This window comes from Neopsephotus bourkii, unplaced genomic scaffold (assembly GCF_033783945.1).
Source record: "Neopsephotus bourkii isolate Nb327-2 ecotype Australia unplaced genomic scaffold, CSIRO-AGI_Nbou_v1 NB_369, whole genome shotgun sequence".
NCBI classification, from domain to species: domain Eukaryota; kingdom Metazoa; phylum Chordata; class Aves; order Psittaciformes; family Psittacidae; genus Neopsephotus; species Neopsephotus bourkii.
In genome coordinates this window covers 1438861-1452214 of record NW_026900875.1, presented here as the reverse complement: position 1 = coordinate 1452214, position 13354 = coordinate 1438861, and positions in this window count along the sequence as shown.

Genomic DNA, 13354 nt, shown 5'->3' with positions numbered 1-13354 from the left:
TTGTTTCCATCAGAGAGGTTGTCAAACTGTTCACAAGAGGAGCAGGAGCTGCATCCAACTCCCCCTGTTCATCCAACGACAGCATTGGAGCAGAATAAAGTCAGAAAGCCGGTGGTCATAGGGTCTATCAGCTCCCACAGCGTCTTCCCCTGCCATCAGTGCCAACTCCTTCCCCCACTCAGTAAGACAAATTACCCAAGCAGCCGTTCCCCACTCAACCTGCAGAAATGTTGCAGAAAAATGAACTTCTCAGCAGGCTGGTTCAGTCATTATCAGCTCACTTATCCAACACCCAGATAGCTCCAGACATTCAGACACAGCATATTTGGCTCCTTGTTCATTATCTGTACTGCACTGTGGGTGGAGGCATTCAAAGACAAGACCTCCTGGCCCAAATCAGATGAAGTGTGCCCTCTGAGTTCTCCTTACTTACTTTCTGGCTGCTGAACTTCTGACTTTGATCTCAGACCACAATTTTCAAGCTGTTTTCCATGATTATGAAGCACAGAATGTCCTTTTCTGTACTAAAAGCTTACAGTCGCAAGAATCCATTCGAATCCAGAATCTGAAGCTTTAGAACAAATGTCCATTCTTGCAAACATCACAATAAAATTATGTGAGCCAGCAATACTTGAAATAACACCCAATTTATCCTCCTATTTCCCCTGTATGATTATGTCTTTCATTTTGCTGGGGTAGAGAACCTTGAAAACAAATGAGTCAGTTTGATTTTTGTTTCACAGAGAAGTTAATTTCCTGGCTCCTTTGCTCGCTCATGACATTTGGCTGACAGTCTGCATGCTTTCTGAAGAGCTGACAGACTCTGAAACTTTGGGCTTTGTGGATAGGGAGAGTGAGGTCCCAGCATCCGCCTGCCCCCTCCAGTTTGCACTGGCATCCAGTGCCTGTGGTACCTGCAGCACGAGAGTGTTTGAGTGTTTTCCTGTCTTTCCACAAGGCTCATAGCTTTCCTTCTCACAGCCTTCCCATCACTAAACTCAGCACAGCAGACAAATGACAACCTTAAAGTTTGGCAAGACTGACCCGGCACATTTAAAATGTAAATAGCAAATGAACCACCTTCAGCATCACATGAGCCTGTGCTATGGTGGTGGAAGTGGAAGCTTGCAAACCCTTCCTCCTGCTGTGTAACACTGACTATTGCTGGAACACAACCACAGAGCATCATTTACCCACAGAAATGAAGGGGGACAGACCCTTTCACCCCATCCTGAAGAAAAGACTTGCATCCTTGATGTCAAACCTCTGACTTGCTTTTCAAGGTGACTACCAGGTGATGGAGCAGTTCAAGGACGATTCAACCTTTCCCTTTTCCAGCCCTTTTGATATTTTCTTCCATCCCCTAGGTCTGTCCTGCAGACAGAGGCCTATCACCCTTGCCAGAAGGTTAATCCTATCTCAGATCATCCCCAAAACTTGTACTTAGCACTACTCTCTATGACTGTGGAAGCAGCCCTGCATTGGTCCAGCCAAGGACGCACCTGAAAATCTCAGTCTCCCCTCCTGCCTCTCCTAAACCCTCAGCACTTCGTCTCACCCACTCACTAACTCACTCACACACGGGGTCTTCTCTGTCTTACAAGGAGATAAGACCAATTTAGAAGTATAACGAATGTCTGTACATAAAAGTTCTGATTCAAACACTTTCATTAGATTTAGTCACTGGCTCCCAATACAAAATGATGGTGACACCAATTCCTTCCCAGCCTGAGTGACTAATTGTGACACAGAAGCAATTAGGCTTGGTTAAATGATCCGTGTCCCTTCAAAATAATGGTCTGTCAAACTGCATTTGCCCAAAATAATCCAGGATTGACTTGAGAATCAAAATATCGCTTTCTTCAAAATTAATAAAAACCCAGAGCTCCTTGTTCTTCCACGGTGCAGCTACAAAATGAAAGGGCTGCTTTACAGTGATGGGGGAGGATGGGCCACCCTAAGGGAGGTGGGAACAGGCATTAGAAGGCTAGATGCTGTTAGAGGCAACAGCTATAGAAAACTACTTGCCGCAGGCAGAACACAGCCTGAATAGAGCTGGAAAGACTCCTCTGGCCTTCAGCAAACCTCCCTCCAAAGTCTCCAGCACTGGCAATACCTGGAATGCAGGAAGATGCGACAGGCAGTGGTGTGTGGTCATCTGCACCAGGCTGCTAGCACAGGCTTCCTCATCTGAGGCCCCAGCTCACCGACATGAGCTTTGCTGGTTGCACCCTGAGGGCAACGCTCCACCTCTGGGATCTCCTCTCTAAAGAAACCCTGCACACAGGTATCCTGTGGCCCGTGAGGTGATCCTGGGGACCCAATGGGCTACCTCATGGAAACACATTGCAGAGAACACAATGCTCACAGGGACTGCATGCCACTGTCCACTTTGGGGACAGGGACACTCAGGAGATGGGGGTTGAGTTTCTCCATGGTTCAGGCAGCAGATCCCAGAGCATCCTGCACTTCCCCATATCCTAACCCTGAGTTAGTGAGGACCAAACCTGGAGTCTGTTACCTAGTTATCTGCCTCCACAGAGAACTCCTGCTAATCAAGCACAATCGGTTAATTGGAAGAACCCACACAGATGTCCCTAAGAATCAAGGCCAGGGAATGAGCTCTCCCTTACCCCACACCATCCTCTGCAACCCCCAGAGGGTTTGTTAGCTCTTCCTGCACACCCACTACAGTGGAGGGCACCCTCCTCCATGGGACCCCTGCAAAGGATGCTCTGGCACCTTGGCTAATTTCTACATCATCCCCCAAAATTACACCCATGCAATTTCCATCTGCTCTGCACAGCTCACTGCACCCAGCTCTGAGAAGGGAATCACAAAGCAATTACCCACGTTAATGGAAGCAGATATTCCTACTGCCTATCTTGCTCCTGTAATCCCACCCCTGACAGCTGGTGGCAGAAAGGTGCTATGGGGCCATCTAAGTAAAGCTTGAAACCTGCCTTCATCTGCACCCCACCTGATCACACCCATTCATCCACAGGCAGCAGAGCCAACAAAGGTGACTTTCCAGGGACTTTCCTGAATGGATTCTCATGTGTCTGATGCTGGTGAGCTTGCCCCTTGGAAACTACCTTCCCCTTGGAACCACCAATTTGGGTATTTCTCCCCCCACTTTCAGTGAACTGGAAGAAGTTAACATCTTTGAGACTCCTGCCCCCTGACAGCTTTGGCTGAAATGGGGCAATTGGCTCTTGTACCTGGAGCTAGGGTGAAATACCTGGTGATACAGGGTGAGCCAAGCTCCTCATCTCATTCCTGGGACATGAATATGGAAAATAAGAGATTTCACATCCCAAGCAAATTACCACCTAGGAAACAAGAAGTGGCATGGTCTCGTCCCAAGACACTGGTCCATTCCACACAATTTCATCCTCCATGCAACTGCTTAAATCAGTGTGGACTGAGGGTGAAGGTCCAGAAGAAGACTGAGCCTCCTGTTTGCATGCTAGATGAGCCTTTGCCAGATGAAGGGATCCCTGATGTTCTGCATGTGACAGAAAGGAGTCAGAGCTAATGATGCTGTAGGTCTCTAACCCCTGTGCTCCACAGTGAACTCAGCAGCACAGTCAGTAATGGACAGAAATAACAACTTACTTCTGGGAGAGATTTTTCACCAAACTGTCATTTCATCTGTGACCATGTGGGCTGATCTGCAAAAGACGGCTGTAAAATATCTTCAAAGAGATGTGGGAATGGAAACAGTTCTCCACTGGAAAACTAAAAATCACTGACCTTTTAAAGGACAGTGGTTTATTCGTGCTACCAGCCATAGCATGTGAAAGATGCTCTTCCCCTGGTACCCCCTCCATGTTGCAAGGAGATTAATTCCTTGTTTCTCTCATTTTCCAATGGAGAATAACTGCCTATTTCTTCTGCTCCAGCTAATTCTCTCTGCTCCACAGGTGCCAGTAGCCTTAACTCTTAGGCTAAATGGATCAACACGCCACTTAAGCTCAGGATGGTGCTTTCAATTTATTCCTAACTTCAAGGCTTCCCTCTGACACACAGGGGCACAGCCAAGCCCTCTAGCCCAGGGGCTCCTACACATGCTGCAGGTACCACAGCTCTAGGCATGTCTGGAGGTGGGCAGGAACGTGTTAAGTCTGGAGCTGCACTAGCTCTCCACTCCTGCAGTGAGGATTTCATTCTTTATTTATGGGCCAGCCTCCTCTGGCTAGGAGACATTTAAATTTTTCAGCAAGGTCTATGTCCCATCACCCAGGGCAGTTTAAATTCTCACCCATTTCATCATGCACAGACGTTGGCGCAGGCATCAGCAAGTGGATAGTAATTACAGCAGGAAAAGGGTGAAAAAAAGAGTCAGTTCTGCAATTATTATCGCCTGTGTAAAATAGAATTATGCATATTTTACACGATGAAAACGATCAGCCTGTTGCACTATTCAGCCCTACCTGTATGTGACAGAACAGACACATTAAAAGAGCATCTCTTAAGGTTTTGTCTCAGCCAAAGGACACTGCTGCTGAAAACAACCACTACATGTGAGAGAGCCCCATATAGCACTCAGCTGGTTTTGAGCATGATGTGACCAATAATGTCTTCTGATTGTTCATCAAAAGGCAGCTCAAGAACAGACAGCTTTCTGGCACAGGAGTCTCCAAACATAACTGTAACATAGGATGTTTTCCACGTTGGGTGCTGACATACAACACTTAAGGGCTCTGATTCTCAAAGACTTGTGAAAAACCAGCTTTGAGACAGCAGCAGAATTGTTATGGTTCACAGGAGGTCTCCAGGCTTGCTGCCTTCTGTCACTAACTACACCAAGAGCAGAAGCCATAACTGCCCCTACTGCCAAAACAGATGCTGCTAGGGAATTGCTCATCTCCACACCAGACTGCATTTGACCATCAGGCATGCTCAGACAGATTGGTATTATGTGTCAGAGAAGGTTCAGGCTCCCAACAGAAGCTCCTCAGCAATTTGCACAGTTCAATATAACAATTTGTTCGTGGATAATGCTAGGGGAGGGAGAAGCAGTGCTGACTGAGCGCTGAAAGGGAGAGCTGGTCATTGCTCTGTCATCAAGGCATCACTCCGTGATCGTTTTGCCAGATGCCATTTAAACAGCTAATCACTGCTGCAGAAGAAGAGAGACACTCTGAGCCTCACAAGCGCAGGAAGACAGCGTCCAGTCAAGAGGGAGAGCAGGCAGCACAAGTGGTCCAATTCCTCCTCACTGCTGAGGAAACTGAGGCATGGAGAGACAGCACCGAGCTTATGGTCACACAGGGAAGGTGCTGCTAGGGTAGAAGTGGAACTCCCATTTTACAGCCCCCATCTGGGAAATAGTGGAGACGCAAATTTACTTCCTTCCCACCTCTCCAGGCCAATGCTCCACGTTGCATGGGCTGCAAATGGTCGCCAAGTTTTGTGGGCTCCCCAACAGCACAGCAGAGAGGTGCCACAGCCCCGGAGTCCTGGACTGAAGTTCCCAATCCCAGGCCACTGCAGCAGAGGGAAAGGGGACACTGCTGGGAACCCCACTTGACACCTCTGGGAGAGGAGGCAAAAAGTTTGTTTTCCTTTCGTGCACTGGAAGCTCTCTAATTGCACTAAACCCTTTCCTGGAAAAGGGTGTAATTAAAAGTGAATGGCTCCAAGCCCTTTATTATCATGAATATTAAAGGAAAATAAACACTACATCAATATTCATTTAAGCAGAAATGGAGAAAGAAAGGCAGAACTTGATCCCAGCTGACACTTCAGCATTTTATAAATGAAATTACACAGCTGGGGGAAGGGGAAACAAACAAACAAAAAGAAGACCCAAAAAACAGTAAGGACCTTGGCACAAAGCAGCGGGGACAAGCTGGAATTGACAGCCACCCCATGCCATGTCCTTCCTCATCACCTCATCCCCAGAGTTAGCTGCTTCAGAGGAGTGTACAGGACATGCTCAGGTTAGCAGTTCCAGTACTCAGTGGCCCAGGAACTGGGATTCATCTCACCTTTGCTCACAGCATTGATGCACAAGTGTTTGGCAGAGTCACTCCATAAATGTGCAGTTCAAACTGGATGTTATCACTGACTATACCAATAGTCTATCATGCCCCAGTGCTGCTGCAGAGTGACCTAAAACCTGCCGAGCAAGCCAACCCCATCCTGTAATATGCTCGAGATTTTCTCACTAGGAAGAAGATGTAAGTCACATTTGCTGTCCACCTTCTCCCTCTCCATCTCTGGCTTCACCTTTTGCTTCTTTTCTCCAGCACTCCACCAGCATTAGCTCCTCAGCACAAGAAGCATAACTCACCACTAGCAGTTTCTGCAAGCCACAGGGCTGATGATTCTTCAGTCTCTTGTTAGAGCTGCTGGAATCTCACCAGTGACCTGCTATATAGCACAGCCACACACAGCAGCTCATCCCCTGCACACTGTACCATCCAGCCTTTGGTCATCACAGACCAGCTTTCCCAGGGAGCCCAAACTGGGAGCTGAGCAAAGTTCTGTGTGTCCCAGCTCAGCCCCAGAAGCACTATAAAGATACAGTTAAGGAGAAAATGGACATAACTGGCTTGCAAGAAAAACCTCCATGTCAAGACAAGCCTACATCCTTCTCCAGCAGGTCAAGGCATCCCCACCCACAGTACCAGGCTTTCTTAAGGACCAGAACCACCATGCCTCACCCAGTCTGCATCCCTTATGCAGTAACTATGCTACTACTCACACTCCTGCACGCTCTGAACTCAATGCCAATGAAAAGAGAGGAGAAGGAAGAAAATCTTTCCATGGCTCAGGATAACAACACCATCCCCAGCTGCTCTGTAGGTATTTATGCCATTTCTAGGCTCCCCCTAACTGGTCCTCAGGCAAAAGCAGTGCACCTGAGTCAGCAGTGAGCAGTGTTAACCTCAAGGTTACAGGTTGAGGATCTGAGAGCCCCTGCATCTGAGAGGGAAATGCAGTCCTGAGTCATGTCCTGAGGCTGAAGAGCTTTTGTGGTGTAAAACTGATGTTTAAATTTCTTCTATCTGCAAGCAAGGGCACATGCGTGTCTGGGTCACTGCCCAGTGGTGTCTCAGATAGACACTGCCTTCAGACTTCTGCCTTCATCAGCCTGCCCCTGCTTTAGTTCTGCACAGGTAATGTGCTCTTAGTACCCATACTCTGCCCTAGAAGTGGCCGCATCCTAACAGTGTGTGAAATCACCCATGTGCAAATCATTTTGTGATGCTAGAAATATTCAGTATCAATTTTTGTGCTCAAATACACCCCCAAAGTGCTCACACATGAATGAATAATGCAGAAATCGCTCTCCACAAATACAGCCCAGGGCACCATCCCTCTCTGCCCTCTGCCGCCCTCAAAACTAATCATCTTCTGTTTCTCCCAAACCTACGACTCATCATCAGCTGAGGTGTTGTCTTGGACAGGTTGGCTGGGGCATGAGTAAGAACTAAAATGTGACTTGAATGACATTATAAATGCGGTTGTTCATAAAAGCACAAGCCACAGCAGATTTTGAAGATAACTAATGGCCCACTCCTGGGTCTCATAAATCCAGGTGGATTATTAAAATCCACCCAGCACTCCAGTCTCCATCTATGTGATCTATAAGCTATGTTCCCTCTCCAGCCTACAGAACGCGTTATGCATTGCCCGCCATAACTGTCAATGTGTCTCTGCACACCTCCTCATGTGGCAGATGATTAACAGGTTGTTAATGAGGGCAGAGCTGGTGCTTGTCAATAATAATCAACAGCAAGACCCATGCAGACCACATGAAGAATGACTGCTCCCAGCATGGTTTAGAGTAACGCTCAGAGGCAAGCAAACAGCTTGCATCCCTCCTTTGCTGAGTCCTCTCCTAATCCCTGTCTGCATTGCCAGGAGTTTCCAGTCTTCATATTGTTGTTCCAAGGGATGTTCAGTGGAAGGGTTAAATGTCCAGATCGCCCTTGCATGCGTGTTCAGAGAGCTGGCCCTTCAGCTGGCCACGTTAAAGGCAGCATCTCTGGGAAGTATTTTTATCAGTTAGGGAAGCAATGACTTCAACATTTGTATTGCTGTTGTGACTAATGGCTCAGCCCTTCCAAGGCCAGCACATCTCACATATCTTAACAGTAATCCTCCCCGTAAGAAAGTGACACCAAGGGAAACTGAGGCAGGAGACATTGTGCAGCTGCCATGGATGCCATGCTGTGTGTGAGGTGTAGCTTCTCAGGCAAAACACATGGCCAGCTGTGGCTGTGGGGAGATGGGGGTCTCTTCAGCAGTAGCAGGGTGTGCATGAGCATTAAAAGTCAAAGGACTTGTCAAGATACCTTGCAACCTCCCCCATACATCTGTATTACCTTCTAGCCTTAGCAGCTCTACAGCAACCCAGCTGTCACGTCCCACTCCAGAGATGGACACATGTCAAAAACATGCACAGTGATTCCTGAATGACTCACTGAAAGGCCCTGTAAATATGGGCACTTGCAGCCCAGAAAGCCAACCGTGTCCTGGGCTGCATCAAAAGGAGCGTGACCAGCAGGTCGAAGGAGATGATCCTCCCCCTTTATTCTGCTCTCGTGAGACCTCACCTGGAGTATTGTGTGCAGTTCTGGTGTCCTCAACATAAAAAGGACATGGATCTGTTGGAACAAGTCCAGAGGAGGGCCACGAGAATGATCAGGGGACTGGAGCACCTCCCATATGAAGATAGGCTGAGAAAGTTTGGGCTGTTCAGCCTGGAGAAGAGAAGGCTGCGTGGAGACCTCAGAGCAGCCTTCCAGTATCTGAAGGGGGCCTATAGGGATGCTGGGGAGAGACTCTCCATTAGGGACTGTAGTGACAGGACAAGGGGTAATGGGTTCAAACTTAAACAGGGTAAGTTTAGATTGGATATAAGGAGGAAATTCTTTCCTGTTAGGGTGGTGAGGCACTGGAATGGGTTGCCCAGGGAGGTTGTGAATGCTCCATCCCTGGCAGTGTTCAAGGCTAGGTTGGACGAGGCCTTGGGTAATACGGTTTAGAGCGAGGTGTCCCTGCACATGGCAGGGGCGTTGGAACTAGATGATCCTCAGGTCCTTTCCAACCTTAACTATTCTATGATTCTATGTGGGTTTCCATGATGGCGGCACCAGGGGATGTTTCCACTTCTGGCCAGGAGCAAATGAGCCATTTGGCACTGGTGTCTGTATGGGAAGAACTGCCTCATCTCTGAAGCAGTCCTGCACCAGGGTTTTGCCATCAGTGTTGGCCTCACCAGCTCCAGAAGTGCTGGATGTCACATTGGCATTTCTTCATAAATCAGATATTCCATGGGTCCTTTTCTTTCCAGGCTGTGTTGCTTGAGGTAGCCAACATCATGAGGACAACACTATGAGCCTTGAAAATGCTTCCTACCAAGGGGACAGCCTGAATCTTAAATATTGGTTGGTGATGGCACATATGGGCAGTGTCCCCAGCCCCAGTGAGACACAGCAAATTGCCTGCCTGCCCCAGCTCCACTGAGAACCAAATGGCACCACCAGGAGCCACCATCCACTGTGGATGGTGGATGGATAACCTACATCTCAGCAAGAAGAGAGACCCAATGCATCACCTGCAGCAACAGGATTGCTCATCACTGCTGCTAGCAAAGATCAACAGGCTTCCATATCTATCACAGCCTTACCACCACCATGTCTAGAAATGATTGCAGCACCCCAGTAGAGGGCTTCTCCTTGGGGGAGCTCTGAAGGTTCTATTGGTCCTAAGGCAAAATGGACATCCATCTCCTCCAGTAGCAGGAAGCTTTAGGTTCCCCAGGCCGTGAGTTTTCAGCTCCCCAAGGGAAGAAAGAGGCTGCATTTAGAGCAGAGAGTTACTCACCCAGAACAGGGGCTGCAGACCCAAATGCCAGGAGCTACAAGCTACAGCAAATCACAGCGAGCCCCGGGCATGTGAGCAGTGGTAGGTGCTATCAGAGCCAGCAATGACTCACATCATGGTTCAGCACTCACCAGCTTCAGTGAGGCCCAGCTTTCACAAACTAAAAAGGGAAGGAAACAATGCTCTGAGATTTCTCTGGGTCTTTTCTTTCTTCTCTTTTTCCCACAGGGAAGCATGTTCCTGCCAACAAACTGTTGATTGCGCTCAGGCAGCTCATGTTATCTGTGCTCGGGAGCACGGCGCAGCATGCACTCCCCTCCAACGCCTCGGATTTGCTATCATCCCCTGCCACCCGCATAATCGCTTTGGTCACACCACGCTCTCCCCCGCTGCAATTTCACAGCCGCTCAGCCAGGGGGAAATCGCAGCGATTTGGCATTACAACTGCGCGCTGCCTCTTAAAGGACACTGGTTTGAACAGAGGCGGATTGGCTGTGGCGGGACCCTCACAGGGCTCAGAGCTCCCCCGTGAACCACTTGCCACCAAGAAAAGTGCTTGGACAAGTAAAGGGTGCTGGGTCTGAGTGCTTAGGGATGAAAACAGACCCCTTTCCATGCCAAGGCTGGGGAGGGTATGGAACATCAGGCTGTGAGGCTAAACTTCAAAGTCTGTCCCTTCCCTTCAGAGGTCTTTTTCTCTCAAAGGGGTGTTATGGATGCTCTGCTGCCAGCCTCTGTATGTTCTAAGTGCCTAAACCTTCACAAGGCTGTGTCTGTCCCTCAACAGTGGGTGTAGGCACAGCCAAGCCTATATCCTGTCATGGTGGATGATGCTTCAGCCCCTCAGTCTCACACCCTCAGAAGTATTTAGGGGCTTCCCTTCCAGTGAAATACAAAGGGTGCCAAAACACCCATCAAAGTCAACACCAGCACACATGATTAAATACCAGCACAGCTCTGTCAAGAGTCAGTGATGCAGTGGCTGGAACGCAGCAGTAGGAGAAGATCCATTTCACTGGGCAAGTATGTGACACAGCATTCTCATTTCTCTGATCCTGTTTCAGTGTTATATGCATTTCTCTCTCTGTGCATCCTTTTGGGCTCCCCCAAGCCTTGTCTCAGCAGAGGAGGGAATGCCAGGATGCTGATACAATCCAAGTCATTCCATAACAGCCATAAGCATGCTCTGGCAGCCAGGGTACAACCCATGATCTGTGTCTCACGGTGTGCATGCAAGGGCAGAGGATGGGGTTGAAAGAGGAAAAAGAGGGCTCAATATTTCCATCCACAACATTATGGATCTGATTTTCTCTTGCAGTCAAATGAAGCATCGATTTATTGCAAATAGCCACTGGGCTGTGCTGATAGTGCAATAGATTATCTTTTTAGATACCTTCTAGTCAATGCTGTGTGTACCTCAGCAAGTTACCTCTGCCAAGGGCTGTAGCGTGAGCCTTAAACCAGGGCAAATGCCAGAGGAGGGCTGTCATGGCGCAGGGGCACTGTCCCTAAAAGCCATCCCACCTCTACAATTTCTCTTTACCCAGCCCATGGGGCAGAATTATCTGTGGGAGCAGCCTGCAAGGAGCAGATCTGAAAGCCCCACAGAGCGCAGTGTGCTTGGCCACTGTCCCCACCAGCCACCACAGGCAGAGGTTCGAGTACTGTCTAGTAGCAGACAGGGCCCATGGGACACACAGACACCCCCACTCAGGGCAGCAAGCCTTCTCCCCCTGGTCACCACCTCTGTGCACGCTGCCTCCAAGCTGCTCCTCAGTCTTCTCCACAAAGCCTGCCTTTGCCAGCACCCCTCAAACCTCTTATTCCCACCACTGTGTAGCCTCCTTTCCCCATCTTTTTCTTCTTTTGCCCATTGTCATATATCCCCCTTTTCCCATGCCTGTACATCCTCCCTCTCCTGCATTCCAGGTCTAGGCTATGGCCACATCCACCTGGGACTTGCATCATGTACTGTGCACCATGCAGCACACTCCAAGAGCAAGGGACTGCAAAGGTGCTCCTCCCAAACTCACAAAGCAGGAAGATGGCTTTGCAACTATCTGCTCTCTCTGATGGTCAGTGTCAGATGAGTGTCTCTCTTTCACCTCCATGCCCTGTCCTCCAGTGACTTCTCCAGGACGGGTCTTGCTGCCTCCCTACCACTGGACCTGCAAAAGGAACCCGCAGCAGAGTGCTGTGGGCCCCACCGGCAGCTCCCCGAGGATGGATTCAGTGGAAAGAACCACGAGGGGGCTCCAGGAGCCCATCTGAGCTGGAGCAGAGATGCCAGGAACAGAGCTTGCTTTTCCTGGAGGATGGAGGAAAGATGCTAGGAGCTGAGCTCACATCTCCTGAAAGATGGGGTCTCATCCATCATTCAGGTGGAGGGGAGCAGGATAGATGACACAGCTCTGTCGAGGATTTGCCAGAACTTTTGTCCCAGTCACATACATCATGACAAGGAGCAGTGCACATGTCACACAGTGTGCCCAGCGCAGAGCCTGAAAGAAGCTGTGGTGTGGGCTGTGCTGGCCTGACCCAGGGGACAGCAGGGCCACAAGCTCTTGCAGGATACTGGTGTTCAGTGTATGATCATTTACACCAGCTGTGGATTCATCCCACAGTGTTATTCCTGCAGATCCACATTTATCCCTCACAGCTGTTTTATCCCTGTCTAACTCCACTGAGTGTAGGGGTATTATTTCCAAGAGGTAAACTTGACCCCAGCACTAAAGAAATACTTTGGATAACACTGCTGAGCTCACTCCTTGGCGAGCATCCTGGACATGCAGAAGTCACTCCGAGGATGACCTTTTCAAGTATGGGTGACATTGGTGAGAGAGCAGGTCCAAGTCTGTCTATAAGTTTGTCACAGTCTAACTCCGCTGCCCCATCAGCACTGGGGGAAGGAAACATTCCTTTTGAGTTAAAGACTCAGCCTGCCTACTCCTGTTACTGCACGATGAGGTGAAGTCACCCAATAAGGTGGGGACCAGACTCAGCAGCCCTGGCATCATTGAGATAGCTAAGTGTAGCTGGATCTTCTAGGTAAAGAGCAGTAACAGCGTACATGCGACAAGGTGACCCTCGCCTGGCACCCTGCCTGGCCAGCACCACAGCCTCCTCTCAGTGAACTTTTTTTGCCATTACTCTTGGTGGACACTTCACACAGCCATGTGAGTGTCCAGGCCTGGCCACAGCAGACCGTCCTCTCAGGTGGAAATAACTCTGAAGAAGATGCTGCAGCCAGAGCGGATTCTCCACCACCTTCCTTCCCTTTGCAGGCCTGCAACCATCTCCCCACCAGCAGACTCTGCAGCACAGGGTTTACATTGACAAGGAGCCTGGGGGCAACCTGGAGTGCCAAGTCTACATGGCTGCTGGCTGGCACTGTGGCTCAGCATGGAAGAGTCATGCACTGCAGCTCTAGACCCACAGCAGCAGTGGGGTGCAGAGTCCATTGGGGCTGATCTGCTGTAACTGATGGAGACAGTGCAATTACCCGGGC